Source organism: Aotus nancymaae, unplaced genomic scaffold (assembly GCF_030222135.1).
Source record: "Aotus nancymaae isolate 86718 unplaced genomic scaffold, 86718_ANA_hifiasm-v0.15.2.pri h1tg000029l, whole genome shotgun sequence".
Taxonomy (NCBI): domain Eukaryota; kingdom Metazoa; phylum Chordata; class Mammalia; order Primates; family Aotidae; genus Aotus; species Aotus nancymaae.
This window is the reverse complement of record NW_026988442.1, coordinates 62,665,368-62,682,060: the sequence shown is the minus strand read 5'-3', so window position 1 is coordinate 62,682,060 and position 16,693 is coordinate 62,665,368. Positions and strand designations below refer to the sequence as shown.

Here is a 16,693-nt window from a genome sequence, read left to right as displayed (position 1 = left end):
CTATAATATTCCTCTGCCTCTGGTAATTTTGTTTGCACTGATATTTCCATGTTATCTTTCTGCATTCTTTTAATTTGCTTATATAATTATTTTGAAGTAAACATTTATAGATGACATATATTTGGGTCATATTTTAACATTGTCATACATTTCATTTATTTCATATATTTATGCCATTTATATTTAAGGTAGTTATTGATACAGTAAGACTTAATTCTGTCATTTTGTTTGTTTTCTTTTTCTTATATTCCCATGGGTCACATGAACATTTTTTAGAATTCCATTGTGATTTATCCATAGTGCTTTTGAGTATATCTTTTTGAAACTATTGCTCTAGGTATTATATGTATAACTTATCATATTTACTGGCATTATCATTTTACCAATTAAAGTGAAGTGTAGAAACCCCACCTCTTTTTGTGTCCTATTACCCTCATTCACTTGTAATTTTTTTTTTTTTTGAGACAAAGTCTTGCTCTGTCACACAGGCTGGAGTGCAGTGGCACGATCTTGGCTTACTGCAACCTCCACCTCCCAGGTTCAAGTGATTCTCCTGCCTCAGCCTCCGAGTAGATGGGAGTACAGGTGCCCACCACCATGCCTAGCTAATTTTTATATTTTTAGTAGAGATGGAGTTTCACCAACCTGGCCAGGCTGGTCTTGAACTCCTGACTTCAGGTGATCTGCCCACCTTGGCCTCCCAAAGTGCTGGGATTACAGGCATGAGCCACCATGCCTGGCCAGAATATAATTGTCTTAAATAATCCTCCACAATATATTTAGAACCACATCACACAGTATTATAATTTTTGCTTCAACTGTAAAACATAATTCAGAAAACTCAAGAGGAGGAGGACATTCTGTTGTACTATACTGTAGTATACATTTTTTCTTCCTTTCTGATATTTCAAGTTTCCTTCTTAGAGCTTCCTTCAGCCATTCTTTAAGGTAGGTCTGCTAGTGACAAATTCTTTCAGTTTTCCTTCCTCTGAAAATGTCTTAATTTCTTTACATTCCTGAAGGATATTTTCTCTGAATATAGGATTCTGCATTGATGGTTAACAGTTGAAAAATATTGTACCATTGACTACTGGCCTGCATAGTTTCTGATGAAAACATTTTATTCAACTATTTTTTTTTATCTGATATGATAAACATCTGATATGATGTTCTTTTTTGCTATTTCAAGACTTTTCATTTTTAGAAGTTTGATTGTTATGTGTTTTTGTGTGGATTGCTTTAGTTTTGACCTCTTTGAGGTTTGCTCAGCTTCTTAGAAAAACTTTTTGCTGCTATTTCTTTGAGTACTTTTTTCAGCTACACCCTCTTTCTACTGTTCTCTTGGAACTCCAGTGACACAGTGTTAAAACATTTGTTACAGCTCCACAGATCTCTGAGGCTCTGTAGATCTCCCCTCAGCCTATTTTCTATCTATTGTTCAGATTGGATAATTTTTATTGCTGTATTTTCCAAATTCACTAATTCTTCCCTCCATTCTGCTGTTGAGCCCATCTATTGAGATTTTTATTTCAGGTACAGTATGTTTCAATTCTATGATTTCCCTTTGGTTATTTTTCATATTTTCTGTTTCTTTGATGAGATTTTAAAAATTTGTTTCAAGTGTGCTTGTAATGACTCACTGAAACATTTTTATTATGGCTGCTTTAAAATCCTTGCCAGATAATTCTAATGTCTCTATTTATCTTGGTGTTGGCATCTGTTGATTGCCATTTTTCAATCAGTTTGAGATCTTCCTGGTATGACAAGTGATTTTTTTTTTTTAAATTGAAGCCTGGACATATTGGTGTTGATCTTATACTCCCTGTTTGACAGTGCTAAGAGTGACTCATTAATGCTCCCATGTGGCTTCTACTGATGCCGTGGCATGGGAGATACGTTGTAGCCTCATTACCAATGGGTGGTGGTGAAAAGTGAAGTCTTGACTCTCCATTAAGCCTCCGTTGACACAGCCTTGATTGGGGAAAGTAGAGACATTGCATTATTGCTGGTGGAGGTGAAAGCCCCCTAACAAGGTCTCTACTGACTGTGGGAGAGATCTTGTTTCTGCCTGGGGGGAGGGATAAAAGTCCCCTTTACTTATCCTTCTCTGATACAATCCAAAGCAGAAAGGCTGAGACATCTCATTACAGCCTGTTGAGGATGAAGTCAAGATATTCCATTTAGCTTCTGCTGCTATGGGGTTGGAACTACAATTTTTTCCATGGTGTTTTGCTGGAATAGAGCAGCTATTGTCTAAAAGTTGTCTTTCTAGGCTTCCCCCTTCCTGGTCCTTTTACTAGAGAGCAAACTTTTGTTGGTAGTTTATTTTGCCAGTGCCTATGGCATTTTCAGGATGTTGACTTCTTCAGTTTCAAGTCCAAAATATATGAGATGGGAAGAAAACCTAATGAACTCAGCACTGTGTTGTTCCTTGATTCTTGAAGTCCCTAGGTAGTGTGTCATTTTCTTTATACCTTTCAGAGTCTTCTCATGTTTTTGGTTTGCATTTTAATAAACAATGTCCAAAATTTTTTGCTGTACTTAGCAGGAGGAATAGAAAAGTACATCTGCTCCATCTTTCCAGGAAAGTTCTCGGCTTTTGACATTTTGGGGTAGTTTTGTTTTGGGGGGACTGTTCTGTGAATTGTAGGACATTTAACAGCATCCAATAGCCTCTTTATACTAGATGCCAATGTCGCTCCCAACAGTAGCAACTAAAAATGTCTCCAGACATTGACAAATATCCTTTGGGCAGGGAAGAGGGAATTGCTCCCAGTTGAGATCTACTGTTGTATTATACATTATAATCTTGAGAATCAGGCCAATTTTTGGTGTCTGCATTTCCTCCAACATATAACACAGGGCCTTGCACAAAATGGCAGGCTTTTAATCTCTGATAATATCTATATTACCAGCAGAGATGGATGGGTGGTAAGAATACACATAGCTGAGCTCTCCCATTCAAAGGTGAACCAAATTAAAACATTTTAATTTAGTTCTATAACATTTTTCCATTACTGTATTTTGAATAATCTCATCAAATTTAAAAGAGAAATAATACTGCACTTCTACCAGTAGTGCAATTTTCATATACTATCACCACTTCTCAAAATTATTTGCCAGGACTACCAAAAGTAAATCTATGCATATTCTACAAAGTTAAAATTCCACCCTTCAATATATATCCAACAGGAATAAATCCTAGAATGCACACAGAAGAACTGTTCATACAAACACCCTGTAAAAATGTCAATTAGTGACAGAATGAATGAATAAATTATGGTATCTGTTCACATAACAATGAGAATGAATGGATTACAACTAAAGCTAATGAAATAAATTAATCTCACATAATATTGAGTGAAGTAAGTCAGTCACAAAAGAGTTATATTGTATGGTTCAATTTCCAGAAAGAACCCAGTAAGAGACAATGCTTAACCTACACTGGAAATTAGGAGAGTAACTGTATTAGTTTCCAGGGTTGCCATAAGAAACCACAGAATGAGTGCTTAAACAAAGGTCTTCTCACCTGGAAGCTAGAAATTTTAAATCAAAATGTTGTCCATGGCTGGTTTCCTCATCAGCTTCCCTCAGTTCATGTCTGGTCCCAATCTCTTCTTAGGACACTTGTCTCTTTAAGGATGCTTGTTAGACTGGATCAGGGCCCACCTGAATGACCTCACTTAATTACCTCTTTAAAGATCCTATTTCCAAATATGGTCCCATCCTGAGGTGTACTAGAGGTTAGGACTTCAACATATGAATGTGAGAGCAGATAGGGGGAAAATTGGGGAGGACAGGAGTCAGTCCATAACAGTGATCCTTGGTGGTAGGAAAAGTGACTGAAAACAGGCATTCAGAGAGCTTCTAAGATGCTGGTCAGTTTCCTAATCAGGGTGCTGCTTACATGGAGTGTTCAATTTGTGAAAGTCATCACGCTATTTACTATTCGTCATGTATATTATACTTCAAAGTTCAGTGAAATTGAAAGTGAAAGAAAAAAAAGCCTAAGATAAAAGAAAACAGACTCAATAAAAAGATGAACTACAAATTGAGTTGCAGATAAACTGAATTATTTAAAACTTACCCTAATTAGGAATAACTACAGTCTCTGCTTTTAGGCATCAGATTGTTTCTTGGCTTTTCTGCTTTTATCAGTTACTCTCCATAGGTCCCTTAAAAAGATGTGTTTTCTCCTCTTGTCCCAAGTAAAGAATTCCTCAAGGCAGAAATTAAAAACAAATAAATGCTCATCAACCTGACTGAATCGTAACTGGCTGGTCTCCTCCACCCTGAAGTCAGCACCTATTGAGGAAGCTGCTAAACAGAGACTTCCCTGTCACTTGAGGAACTTCTTTCAAAACTAATCACTGAAATTCAGGAGGCAATGTACTTATTACCAAGGCTAACTCCAAAAAGGCAGTTGGGAAGGTATGCAAAGGTAGTGAGAATAGACATGACTTTATGGTGGACAGTGGTGTGGTTACAATAAAAGCGATAAGGCAGACCACCAAATGGATGTGCCCCCGCTCTGGACTTATAAAAAATATTTGGACAAAAACATTGTGAATTGGAGGTTAGATGTTCTCAGTGTACGAAAAAAAAATCTTGTATAGGCTAATAGAATTAGTCTTAGAGCTTTTCCAGCAAGTTTTTAACCTTAAATTCTGAGAGTTATAATGCCAGCTGAAATGAACTGGCTTATATTTTCTTACCAAGGAACAGTAGTGTAAAATTAAAATAGCCAATTAAAATTTAAACAACAACAATCTGTGTGAAAGCACAGGACTACCAATGCAGACTGGATTTAAAGAGCAAGGTACCAGAGAAAAGACAAGCCGCTTGAGTGGTGCCTGACATTCTATACCTGTTCTCCCCTTGAGGCATTTGCTGATTCAAAAATTGCACAGGTGGAGAGGCTGAGAAACCAAGCGAAAAGCTCTGCTAAAGGGCAGAGAAGTAGGCAGCACCTTCATGGGTCTCAAGGGGACTGGGAGCACAAACAGGAGGTCAGAGCTAGTGGGTCAGCCGCAGGAAAAAGGAGGTTCAGAGAAGCGAGACTGATAGTCTCCACGCAGAGTTCCAGGATGGCAGCTATTTACTTTCAGCACTTTAAAAATGTCATCCCATTAACTTCTACCTTCTATTGTTTCTGTCAATACTAGGTGTTAGCAAGATTGTGCAGCAACTATCACTTGCATGCAGTGCTGGTGAGAGTTTAAGTGGTACAGTCATTTTGCAAAACAGTCGGGCAGTATCTAGTAAAGCCAATGCTTACATGCACCACACCTGGCAATCCCACTTCTGTGAAGGACCTAGCAGAAACGCATATGAACATGTACCAAAAGACACACAGAAGAATGTTCTTAGTATTAAGAAACTGGAAACAATCCAAATGTACTTCAATAATGGAATAGATGAATTTTGGCATATTCATATAATGATCTACTGTACATCTGAGTAAACATGGAGCAATTTCATATAATGTTTGAAAGCAAGGAGTACATTCTATACAACTCCACTTATATGATGCTCAATGATAGTAGTCTCAACATTGTTACCTTTGGGGATGGAGTATAATGACTGAGGCACCCCAGCAGTCTCTGGGGTTCTATTGCTTCATATGGGTGGAAACAGAGCATGTTCACTTCGTAAAAATTTACAAAGTGTGCACTTACGAGCTCTTCACTTTGCAGTATGTACATTAAACTTTAAAATTACTTTTAAAAAGGAAGTCTAAGACTTAGCAATATGACAGTAATATTATGAGAGATCATCTGAAAAACATCTTTTTATGTAGCAGCCAGAAGTGTTGGATAAAATATAACCAACACTTTTTGCAAATGTATAAATGAATTCTCCAAAACGTAAAGTGTCAAGGGCCAACACTGGATAAGGTACTGATTTCTCTATCCTAGGGAAAGAATGATAAAAGATAAGCCATAAGAAATTGCAAGGTGTTGGGTCCTCATGAGATTCAGAGAGAGAATAGACTCCTGTATAAATGAAAGAAATTGGAGGGCTATATTCTAAGTGTAAAATTACCTTAAAGGAAGAAAATGCCACCCTTAGGCTAAGTCAAACACAAAGGTTGTCTGTCTCAGCCTGGGCTATGTCTGAAAAAAGTCAACAATAAAGAAATCATTCCTGAAAATTTGTAACCATGGTCTTGTCTTCAGCTGAGAATCACATTTATATTTTCTGCTCATAGCAAGAACCATCAGGCAACTGATCTGGAAAAAGCCATCAGGGGATACGTCCACCTTTTTCTTTACTTTCCCAGAAAAGCAGTGAGTAGCAAAGAAGCTGGAGCCAAAAGAATGTGTGTCCTCCAACTCAAGAATTTTCTTTTTCTGATTTTATATCAGCAATATTTTCAAATAGAGATTTTGCCTTAGAGGGAGGCATCTGTACTTCATAATTAAGAAGGAACGTAATGTCTTTGACTTCACATTTAATTCCACAGACTCTTAGTAACCATTATACAGTTCACTCTCTCAAGGACCTTTTCATCTTGCAGCACAGAGCAAAGTCATGGGCAAACATTGATCCAAGCACATGACATTCAACTCCTGTTTTAGTTCATCAGTTCTTTCAACTGGTCCCTCGTGTAATATGATTTCAAGATCCTTTTCCATTCTGGTTCACAAAATCAAGAAAATTGAACAGATTTTTAATGAGTAGCTGGTGAAATTAAAGTTGTTGCAGAGGAAGTGCTCAGAGACCAAAGATGAAATGGAAGCCAAGCAATTGAAATAACCTGAGTCAGTTATGGAGAGCATCTGAAGTTTCCATTTCTAGGAAGGGAGTATGGTACTATGAATCTGGAAGCACCAGAGGCACAGAAAATGTAATGGAGGAGAACACACTTATATCACACACCTTCTGAAAATAAGAGGAGCACCTGAGTTAGCTGAGGTGTGTCCAGCCTTTGCCAAAAGAGCCCGATTCTAGTCAGGAGACAGCTTTCCTGACACTTACGTGACCAAACAATAACTCACAAGTTTGAATCCATGAATGTCAGTTGCTAAGATACATTATATTTCTATGCACATGCATGTGACTGAGTTTAGCTTTAGAAAATTCTTGACATGCAGTGAATCCCCTAAGCAATTTTGGGTGTGCACTTATTCCGTGTATATAAGATTGAATACTTAGGTGAGATGATTTTCACTTTCGACACATTATTTTCACATCATGTGACAATTTAAACCTAGTTAACTATATTACAAAACAAACCAAAAAAACCAGGAATGACTTAGAATTTCCATAGCAGTGTCTCAGTTGCCCTTCCTAAGCCCGTTGGTGTGCCTAGAGCTGCTTCAGACTACTAACAAACAGAAAAATTTAGAGTTAGCTAGTAGTGAAATACATTTTCTATCTTAATCTATTAACAAAATGGCATTATTTTCATTGTTAGAAAAATCTGAAGAAAACCTGGAGGAAAGAGCATAAGCTTCAAGGGAAATAGGGCTGGCCTCAGGTTACAGCTTTAATTTCCGACTCCTTACTGATGCTCAAGGCCCCACAAAAATCACCTGGCTCCACTATTTTACGTCCATAATTCTCTCATACAAACTAGTGGCTACTCCCAGGTCAGGTCTCTTCCTGTCCAGTGAGCACAAATGGGGAGCCTTGTCTCTACGCTTTTGCTCTGAGTGAGTTCCTGGAAGACGTGTTCTCTTCAACGGTTGAACCTCCCGTTCCCAGTTGTAGAGCTACTGCAATCTTCCTAGCACATAAATGCTTTCGGTGGCTACCTCAGTTCCCAATAACTCGTCTTCCTGTAAACTCCCACAACACTTAATGCCAGGTTCCACTTGGCACTTACCTTTGTCCTGCTATTTCTGACATCTGATATATTCAGATTCTATCGGCCCAACTAAACTGTCTGCTCCCTGAAAGAAGAAACCAGATTCCTATCTTTCACTTTATAATTCCCCAAGGGGCCTGGCATGGTTGTTCTGTGTTCTGAAACTCAGAGCATGACTTTCTATTTATCCCTTTAAATTGAAGGACAAAAAGATAAAAGTGGAGGGAAAAAAGAGAAAATGATAAATAGTGTAGAGACCACTCTGCAATACCTTTAGGTATCTGGACTTTGAAATGATAATGACCTCAAAAGAAAGCATCAAGTTGGAACTTCCTCTTTTCTCTGAGAGGCATTCAAACAGTGTTTCTGGTCACTTCCTTTTACTTTTTGACAAGGATATACTTGTATACCATCTAACATGGCCCAAAGCCTGCAGAAAATACCAGTTCACATTCCCTTTTCCTCTGCATTATCTCTGCTAAGGTACCTCAGAGCTCAGTCAGTACTAGGAGAAGCACAGTCACATTTTGCTGTGGAAAGTTCATATGTAGCTTAATTACCAATGTGAAGATATTAAGAGGTGGGGCATTTAAGGGGTGATTAAATCATGAGCATGGAGCCCTCATGGATGGGATTGGGACCCTTATAAAAGGGCTTGAGGGAATGGGTCTGTTCCCTTTCTTCCCCCTTTTGTCTTCTGCCATGTGAGGGCACAGCATTCCTTCCCTCCAGAGGCCGCAGCAATAAGGTGTCACCTTGAAAGCAGAGAGACAATGCCCTTACTAAAACCTGCTGGTACCTTGATCTTGGACTTCCCAGCCTTAAGAACTGGGGGAAATAAACTTCTATTGTTTATATCTTACCCAGTCTGAGGCATTTTATGATAGCAGCACAAGTGGACTAAAACACGCTTCCTATACACTAGCTCTGACCAGCAGAGCAACAGCTTCAAAAGCAAATCAGCCAGCTTTTTTGCCACAGGAACCAGCCCAAAGATGATGACTGGATATACAAAGTGTCTGGTAGGGGACTTTTGGCCCCGTTCCCCGGCCATGTGGAAAGGGACTAATTCCCGACAAAGGTAGCCCTTCCTCCCCTGCAGGGAGGGGCCCTTATCTCATTCCATCCAGGCCCGGCCCGAGACCAGCAACCTTCCCGCCCGGCCGGTCACTGAACCAATCACCATCCACCCCATCAGCTCTCCCGTAACCTCGCCTCCCACAAACTCCCGCCCAGCAGGTTTCCTGCCTAGTAACCAATCTGACCAATCACTACCCGCCAGGTCAACTCCCCCTAGCCTATCACTACCTGCCAGATCAGCTCTCCCGCTGCCCCAGGCCCTCTGCCCCTATAAAACAGATTGAACAAAGAAAGCGCACGCGATTCCTCCCTGCCCGCCGGAGTCGCCCGGAGATCCCAATAAAGTCGGTACTGGTCACCACGCTTCCTGCCTCGTGTCGGTCGAGCGCCTGCCTGCCTCCATGGGTCAGGGTCCCACAACCGGGGTCGCACATCTGGTGCCGAAACCCGGGAGGTTCGGGCTGCTGGGCTCCCCACAGCCCCCCTCCCCCGGCGACCCCTCTGGATCTGGCTGATCTACACTCTGAGTAAGGTAGGACCGATTTTATTACTCTTTCCCTGCCTTACCTTTCCTTCCCTGTGGGGTGCACGGCAGTCCCTCCCAACTCCAACTCCACGGATCTCTCACCAAGCGCCGGCCGGCCCAAGTACGATCCTCCAACCAGGCTCCAGGAGCCTTTTGGAAGCGCCGGACAGGGGACACCCTCTCTGACTCTTTCTCTCTCCAATTCTCCGGGTATTTGTAGTGTTCGGGGGACGCCTTGTCCTACATTTACTCTCTCCAATTCTCCGGGTATTTGTAGTGTTTGGGGGATGCCTCTTCCTACATTTACTCGGTAGTTGGCAGGGAACCACTGCCACGCCACCCATGGGGAACGCAGAGTCCAAAATACCCCTTAACACTCCTCTTGGGTGTTTGTTGCGAAATTTTTCGAAATTGGGATACTCGCAAACCTTGAGGCAAAAGAAACTTATTTTCTTGTCTCAAGTGGCATGGCCTCAGTACCAGCTCGATAACCAGTCACATTGGCCCCCGACTGGTACTTTCGATTTCAACATCCTTCGTGATCTTGATAATTTCTGCCGCCGCACCGGCAAAGAACGTGAGGTGCCTTATGTGCAGGCTTTTTGGGATCTCCGTACCCACCCGGACCTTTGTTCCACTTGCTCTACTCATCAGGTTATTTTAGCCCAGGTCCCTCGCAACACCTCCTCCACCATCTCCACTACCTCTCCCCCACCTTACTCAACACAGGAAGAGCTGCCTGAACATCTGTCTCCTCCCCCAGCACTTCCTGCCTCAGAGGCCTCGCCTCACCCTTCCCCAACTCCCTCTGCACTTCCTGCCTCAGAGGCCTCGCCTCACCTTTCCCCCACTCCCTCCATGCCTCCTCCTTTGGAGACCGCACCCTGCCTTACCTCCCCGGTAGCAGCCCACACTCGCTCACATCAGCCCACCCTCCTGGCTCCGCTTCGAGAGGTGGCCGGGGCGGAAGGTTTGGTTAGGGTACACGTCCCTTTCTCCCTTCAAGATCTAGCACAAATAGAAAAGTGCTTAGAATCCTTTTCCGCCGATCCATCTACATACATAAAAGAGTTTAAGTACCTCACTCAAGCTTATGACCTCACCTGGCATGACATTAGGGTCATCTGCACCTCTACCCTAACGGCCGAGGAACACGAGCGTATTCTGGCTGCCGCCCAACACCAGGCAGACAAAGATCATGCCATAGACAATCAAATTCCTTTAGGCCCTGAAGTTGTCCCCAATGAGGACCCGCGGTGGGATTATCAGGCAGGACGGGGCTCTGATATACCCAGGCGGGACCGCATGATACGGTACCTCCTTCGGGGAATGGAGGCTGTATTGAACAAGGTAGTCAATTATGATAAATTAAGAGAGGTCACCCAATTCCCAGATGAAAATCCCGCTCTTTTCCTAGGCCGCCTACAAGAAGCTCTAGTCCGATATACTCGACTAGACCCTATATCCCAAAATGGTGGCCGTACCACGCCCTTAAGATGGTGGCCGCCTTACACTTTTAATCCTATCCTGTGCCTCGCCCTTAAGATGGTGGCCGCCTTACACTTTAATCCTATCCTGTGCCTCGCCCTTAAGATGGTGGCTGCTTTATACTTTTAATCCTATCCTTCTTTCTTTCTGCCTAATTCCAATGCCATAGTCCTAGCTTCCCATTTCATTTCCCAGTCTGCCCCCAATATCAGGAAGAGACTAAAAAAGGTAGAGGAGGGCCCGGAAACCCCCATACAAGACCTGGTAAACATGGCCTTTAAAGTTTTTAATGCCAGGGAGGACACAGCTGAGGCAGCCCGCCAAGCCCGAATGAAGCAGAAGGTCACCTTGCTTGCTGCTGCCCTGAGGCCGACAGGAAACCCAAAGCCAGGGAACCCAAAGCTAAAAAGCAACTCCTGTCCTCCTCCTGGAGCATGCTTTAAGTGTGGCAAGGAGGGACACTGGTCCTCGACCTGCCCCCAGCCTCATCCGCCCACTAAGCCTTGCCCTATTTGCAGCTCATGGGACACTGGAAGTCGGACTGCCCCAACTTGCCCAGGGTCCCGGCCCCTCCAGGTCAGTGCACTGGACAGCAGGGGGCAGCCGCTGGGAGCCTGGAACCTGGTCACGCAACCCAAGACCCAGGCACCCAGAATTCCCCATTCCCGGAATTACTGGGGCTGTTGGACGAATAGTGGGGCCCTGGCTCCCCAACTCCGGTTACCCTTGCCGAGCCCAGGGTTATACTCAAGGTAGCGGGTACATGGGGGCTACCTATTCTGTGCTCCCCACTTTTTCTGGACAAATCATTCCTTCCCAGGTCTCTATTATGGGGATTGACGGAACTCCTAGCACCCCAGGCCAAACCTTGCCACTTACATGCTCATATGGCCCTACCCAGTTTACTCACTCCTTCTTGGTAATTCCATCTTGCCCAGTGCCTTTACTGGGCTGAGATATCCTCTCCAAACTAAATGCCAGCATTGCCTTCTCCCCAACCGTTCAGGGTGATTTCCTCTTACTGGCCTATGCTCCCGAACATCCACAATCCGTAGACAGTCTACGTGCCCTCCTCCCCGAGGTTAATCCCCAGATCTGGAATATAGACAGTCCCACGGTGGCAACACACCACCAACCCATTAAAATCCTCCTCCAAGAACACCCCCCTAGGTTCCTTTGCCATCCTCAATTCCTCATCTCTAAGGCTCACCACATTGGCCTCAGACCCATCATTGAGCGGCTTAAACGCCGTGGCCTCTTAATCCCTATAAACTCCCCCTGTAACACCCCTATCCTTCCTGTCCGCAAACCTTCAGGGCAGTATAGGTTAGTCCAGGACTTACGTCTTGTCAACGTGGCAGTTATTCCCATACACCCAGTTGTTCCCAACCCCTACACATTACTCTCACACATCCCCCCCGGACACTGCCTACTTCTCGGTGTTAGACCTTAAAGATGCATTCTTCACCATTCCTCTTGACCCAAGCTCATACTTCATCTTTGCCTTCACCTGGGAAGATCCCCTTACGGGAATCTCCCAGCAACTCGCGTGGACGGTCCTCCCTCAGGGGTTTCGGGACAGCCCCCACTTGTTTGGACAGGCACTAGCCCATGACCTACTCAATTGTGACCTTACACCCTCGTCAGTTCTCCAATATGTGGACGACCTGCTAGTTTGTTCCCCCAACCGCCCCGAGTGTATACAGGCCATCACTGCTCTCCTGAACTTTCTAGGGGGCAAGGGGTACCGGGTGTCCCCTAGTAAGGCCCAAATGGCCTCATCCTCAGTCACCTACTTGGGGTTACAGTTAATGCCCGGGAAAAAGTCCATCACGGTTCATCGGCTACAGGCTCTTAAAACTCTCCAGCCCCCACAGTCAGCCCAGGAAATACTCTCTTTTTTGGGCTTGGTTGGGTTTTTCTGCCACTGGGTACCTAATTATGCGGCCCTAGCCAAACCTCTGTATCAGGCTGCATCCGACACCCCCACGGGACCGCTCTCTTCCCAGGGCATGGTTACCCAGGCCTTCTGAACACTCCTCAAAGTTTTATATACATCCACCAGCCTAGCCTTGCCCAACCCCGGCCTGCCCTTTCACCTGTACACAGATGAAAAGTCTCACACCACAGTAGGAGTCCTAGCGCAGCCAGTGGGAAACACCCTCTTGCCAGTAGCCTACCTTTCCAAACAACTCGACCCCACTGAAAGGGGGTGGCAGCCATGTCTCCGCGCCTTGGCTGCGGTGGCTTCCCTTACCACTGAGGCTCTTAAAATCAACTTACAGCTTCCCCTTCAGGTGTTCTCCCCCCATAGGCTAACTGAACTTCAGAAACAGTTACCACCCATCTAATCCAGGACATCATACCTCGCTTCGGACTCCCAGCCACCATCCAGTCTCATAACGGTCCGGCCTTTGTCTCCAAAGTTACTAACACTGTCTCTACCGCCCTAGGAATCCAGTGGAAATTACACACCGCCTACCACCCACAGTCCTCCGGTAAGGTAGAGCGGGCCAATGGCCTCATCAAAGAGCAGCTAACGAAACTCATGCTAGAACTTCGCCAGTCTTGGGTAACCTTGCTTCCCATTGCCCTCGCCTGACTAAGAGCAGCCCCTCGGGGCCCCTCACAGCTCAGCCCGTTTGAGCTGTTGTACGGCCGTCCTTTCCTGCTCTCAACCCCTCCACCTCCCGACGCCGCTCCCTTAGGAGGGTACCTCCCCTATTTTACCCTTCTCCAGAGTCTCCTCCGTGAACACGCTAACGCCTCTCTTCCCCAGCCTACCCAGCCATCTGAACAATCCCAAAAGGTCTCCCCAGGGGACTCAGTCCTTGTTAAATCCTTGTCCCCAAAACCTCTCACTCCAAGGTGGGAAGGCCCGTACACGGTCATCCTCACCACCCCTTCTGCCATCAAAATAGCTGAAGTCCTGTCCTGGATTCACCTTTCTCGGGTAAAAAAGGCTCCCCATGGAACCCTCTCAAGTTGGAAGGCTGTTCCTATTGGCCCTCTATCTGTCAAACTTACCAGGGCATAGTGGTCGCACCCCTTACATATGGAGGTTCTACCTAACTGAAAACTATACCAAAACCTCCTTCATTTGTGACACTCCCCCATACAGCCACAATCGTCTTCAGCTGATGCCACAGCGTGGTGGTCTTCCTCTATGTATACCCTCTTATCCCCGTTAATCGGGCCCCTGGTAATCGTCTGTTTAATTTTACTCATTGCTCCTTGTTTCCTGCAGTACCTGCGGCAGCGCTTCCAGGAGCTTACACGTGTTACCATTCACCAGATGATGCTCCAGCCAATGCCTAACCTCCATCAGCCGGAATATCACCATACTCCTCTCCAGACAGCCTAAACTCCTACCCCCCACCCTTTCGCCGCCCCAAAGTCAGCAGGAAGTAGCCAGAAGGACAGCCGCCGCCCCTTTTCCCTCTTTAAGGAGTTGGGAATGTCTGGTAGGGGACTTTTGGCCCCGTTCCCCGGCCATGTGGAAAGGGCCTAATTCCCGACAAAGGTAGCCCTTCCTCCCCTGCAGGGAGGGGCCCTTATCTCATTTCATCCAGGCCCGGCCCGAGACCAGCAACCTTCCCGCCCGGCCGGTCACTGAACCAATCACCATCCACCCCGTCAGCTCTCCCGTAACCTCGCCTCCCACAAACTCCCGCCCAGCAGGTTTCCTGCCTAGCAACCAACCTGGCCAATCACTACCCACCAGGTCAACTCCCCCTAGCCTATCACTACCTGCCAGATCAGCTCTCCCGCCGCCCCAGGCCCTCTGCCCCTATAAAACAGATTGAACAAAGAAAGCGCGCGCGATTCCTCCCTGCCCGCCGGAGTCGCCCGGAGATCCCAATAAAGTCGGTACTGGTCACCACGCTTCCTGCCTCGTGTCGGTCGAGCGCCTGCCTGCCTCCGTGGGTCGGGGTCCCACAACCGGGGTCGCACACAAAGCAAATCATCTTGGTTTTGTCTGAAGTCACTGTTTATAATGGTTCTCAAATTTGGTTGCATATTAGAACCATCTGAGGGGCTTTTAAAAATCCTATACCTAGCTGCACCATTTAATATGAGTCTCTGCGAATGAATCTAGGTGTTAGCGTTTTCAAAAGTTTACCAGGTAATTTGAATAGACAGCCAAGTTTGAGAAGCAGTTGTTTAACCAGATCCATTAGCAATGTTCATTCCACAGTGGTAAGGTTGGAAAACACTGTCCCATTTGGAAATGAGCAGTCACTACAGATGGCAATAGAACTTATTTTTGATTACTCAGAATGCTGGACATCTAGTTTGCAGTTAAGCCAATTTTTAGTGCTTCCATGTTTTTCTCTGCCCTATAGACGCCATTATCATCTCTACCTAAAAGTAAACAAGAATCATCTAGAAATGACAACACTGTATTTACCTTTCTATTAGTGGGTAGAGGAGTTCCCTGTGGTTCTTGCCCCTGATTTTTCATTAGAATCAACTGCAATATTTAAAGTACCAATGTAGGGCCCTAATCTCAGAAATGCTGGTTCAATTTGTGTAGAGCTATGATTCTTAATTCATCACCTGAAAACTCTTTAGAAATGCATATACACCATGGAATACTATGCAGCCATAAAAAACAATGAGTTCATGTCCTTCATAGGGACATGGATGAATCTGGAACCATCATTCTCAGCAAACTGACACAGGAACAGAAAACCAAACACCACATGGTATCACTCATAGGCGGATGCTGAACAATGAGAACATGTGGACACAGGGAGGGGAGCATCACACACTGCAGTCAGTTGGGGGGGACTAGGGGAGGGACAGCGGGGGGTGGGGAGGGATAACGTGGGGAGAAATACCAGATATAGGTGATGGGGGGAGGAAGGCAGCAAACCACTTTGCCATGTATGTACATATGCAACAATCCTGCATGATCTGCACATGTACCCCAGAACCTAAATAAAAAAAAACAAAACAAAAGAAATGCAAATTCTCAGGCCCTATCTCAGATCTGCTGAATCAGAAATTTGGATAAAGAAGTGGATAGGAGCAGAAATCTATGTTTTAATAAGCCCTCTGGAGAATGCTGATGCTGCTGAAGGTTGAAAACCACTGGTCTACACAGGGCACAGCTTTCAGTGATTTCTTTGGAAAGTTCCACAGGTGTTTCTACTGCACACCCTAGGTGGAGACTCCTGGGTTAAAGAGTACTGGCTTGGATATTTGACATGTGTCCTTTAATTTTGATTTCCATGCTCTCCCAGTTTCCAATCCTCCATGAGAAGCAGAATGCGATTCACTGGGTTGAGTCTGAGAACTCATAGAATATTTGTGTTACATTGAAAAATAACAGACTTGATGTTGGTGTGTCCAAGCCTTTTTAACAACTGAATTAGATCAGCAGTGAAATCCATCTAACTATTCACTCGAACATTTGTCAATAAAATTCCCTGTACTCATCATCCCTCCCCCCACCAAACAGACTTTCCACCAAAGTAAAATAGCCAGTTAACAGTGACTCTGTAGCCAAATATAACCATCTATTTTTTGATAGGATAAAAGAGACATGAATATAATGAGTATTCTTTATTTTGAAAGGGGCCTTTAGGTCAAAATTCCATGCTTCAGTTCAGTGTCCCTCTCATCCTTCAAAAAAACTGTAATAGTTTAAAAATCTCAGGGATTTTATTTGTGCAATGATGATATTTAGAATTCTAAATTCCAGAGACTGCATGAAAGTCTCTGGCAAGATATATAATCAATGGAATCTTTATATGTATATCAATTCATACATTACATAA

General features: G+C 44.5%; 1 protein-coding gene across 4 annotated transcripts in view; it reads right to left on the bottom strand.

Annotated features, from left to right (window-relative positions):
* Window positions 1-16,693, bottom strand: part of LYPD6 (LY6/PLAUR domain containing 6) — a 154,864-nt gene that overhangs the window by 15,318 nt on the left and 122,853 nt on the right. The window lies entirely within an intron of this gene.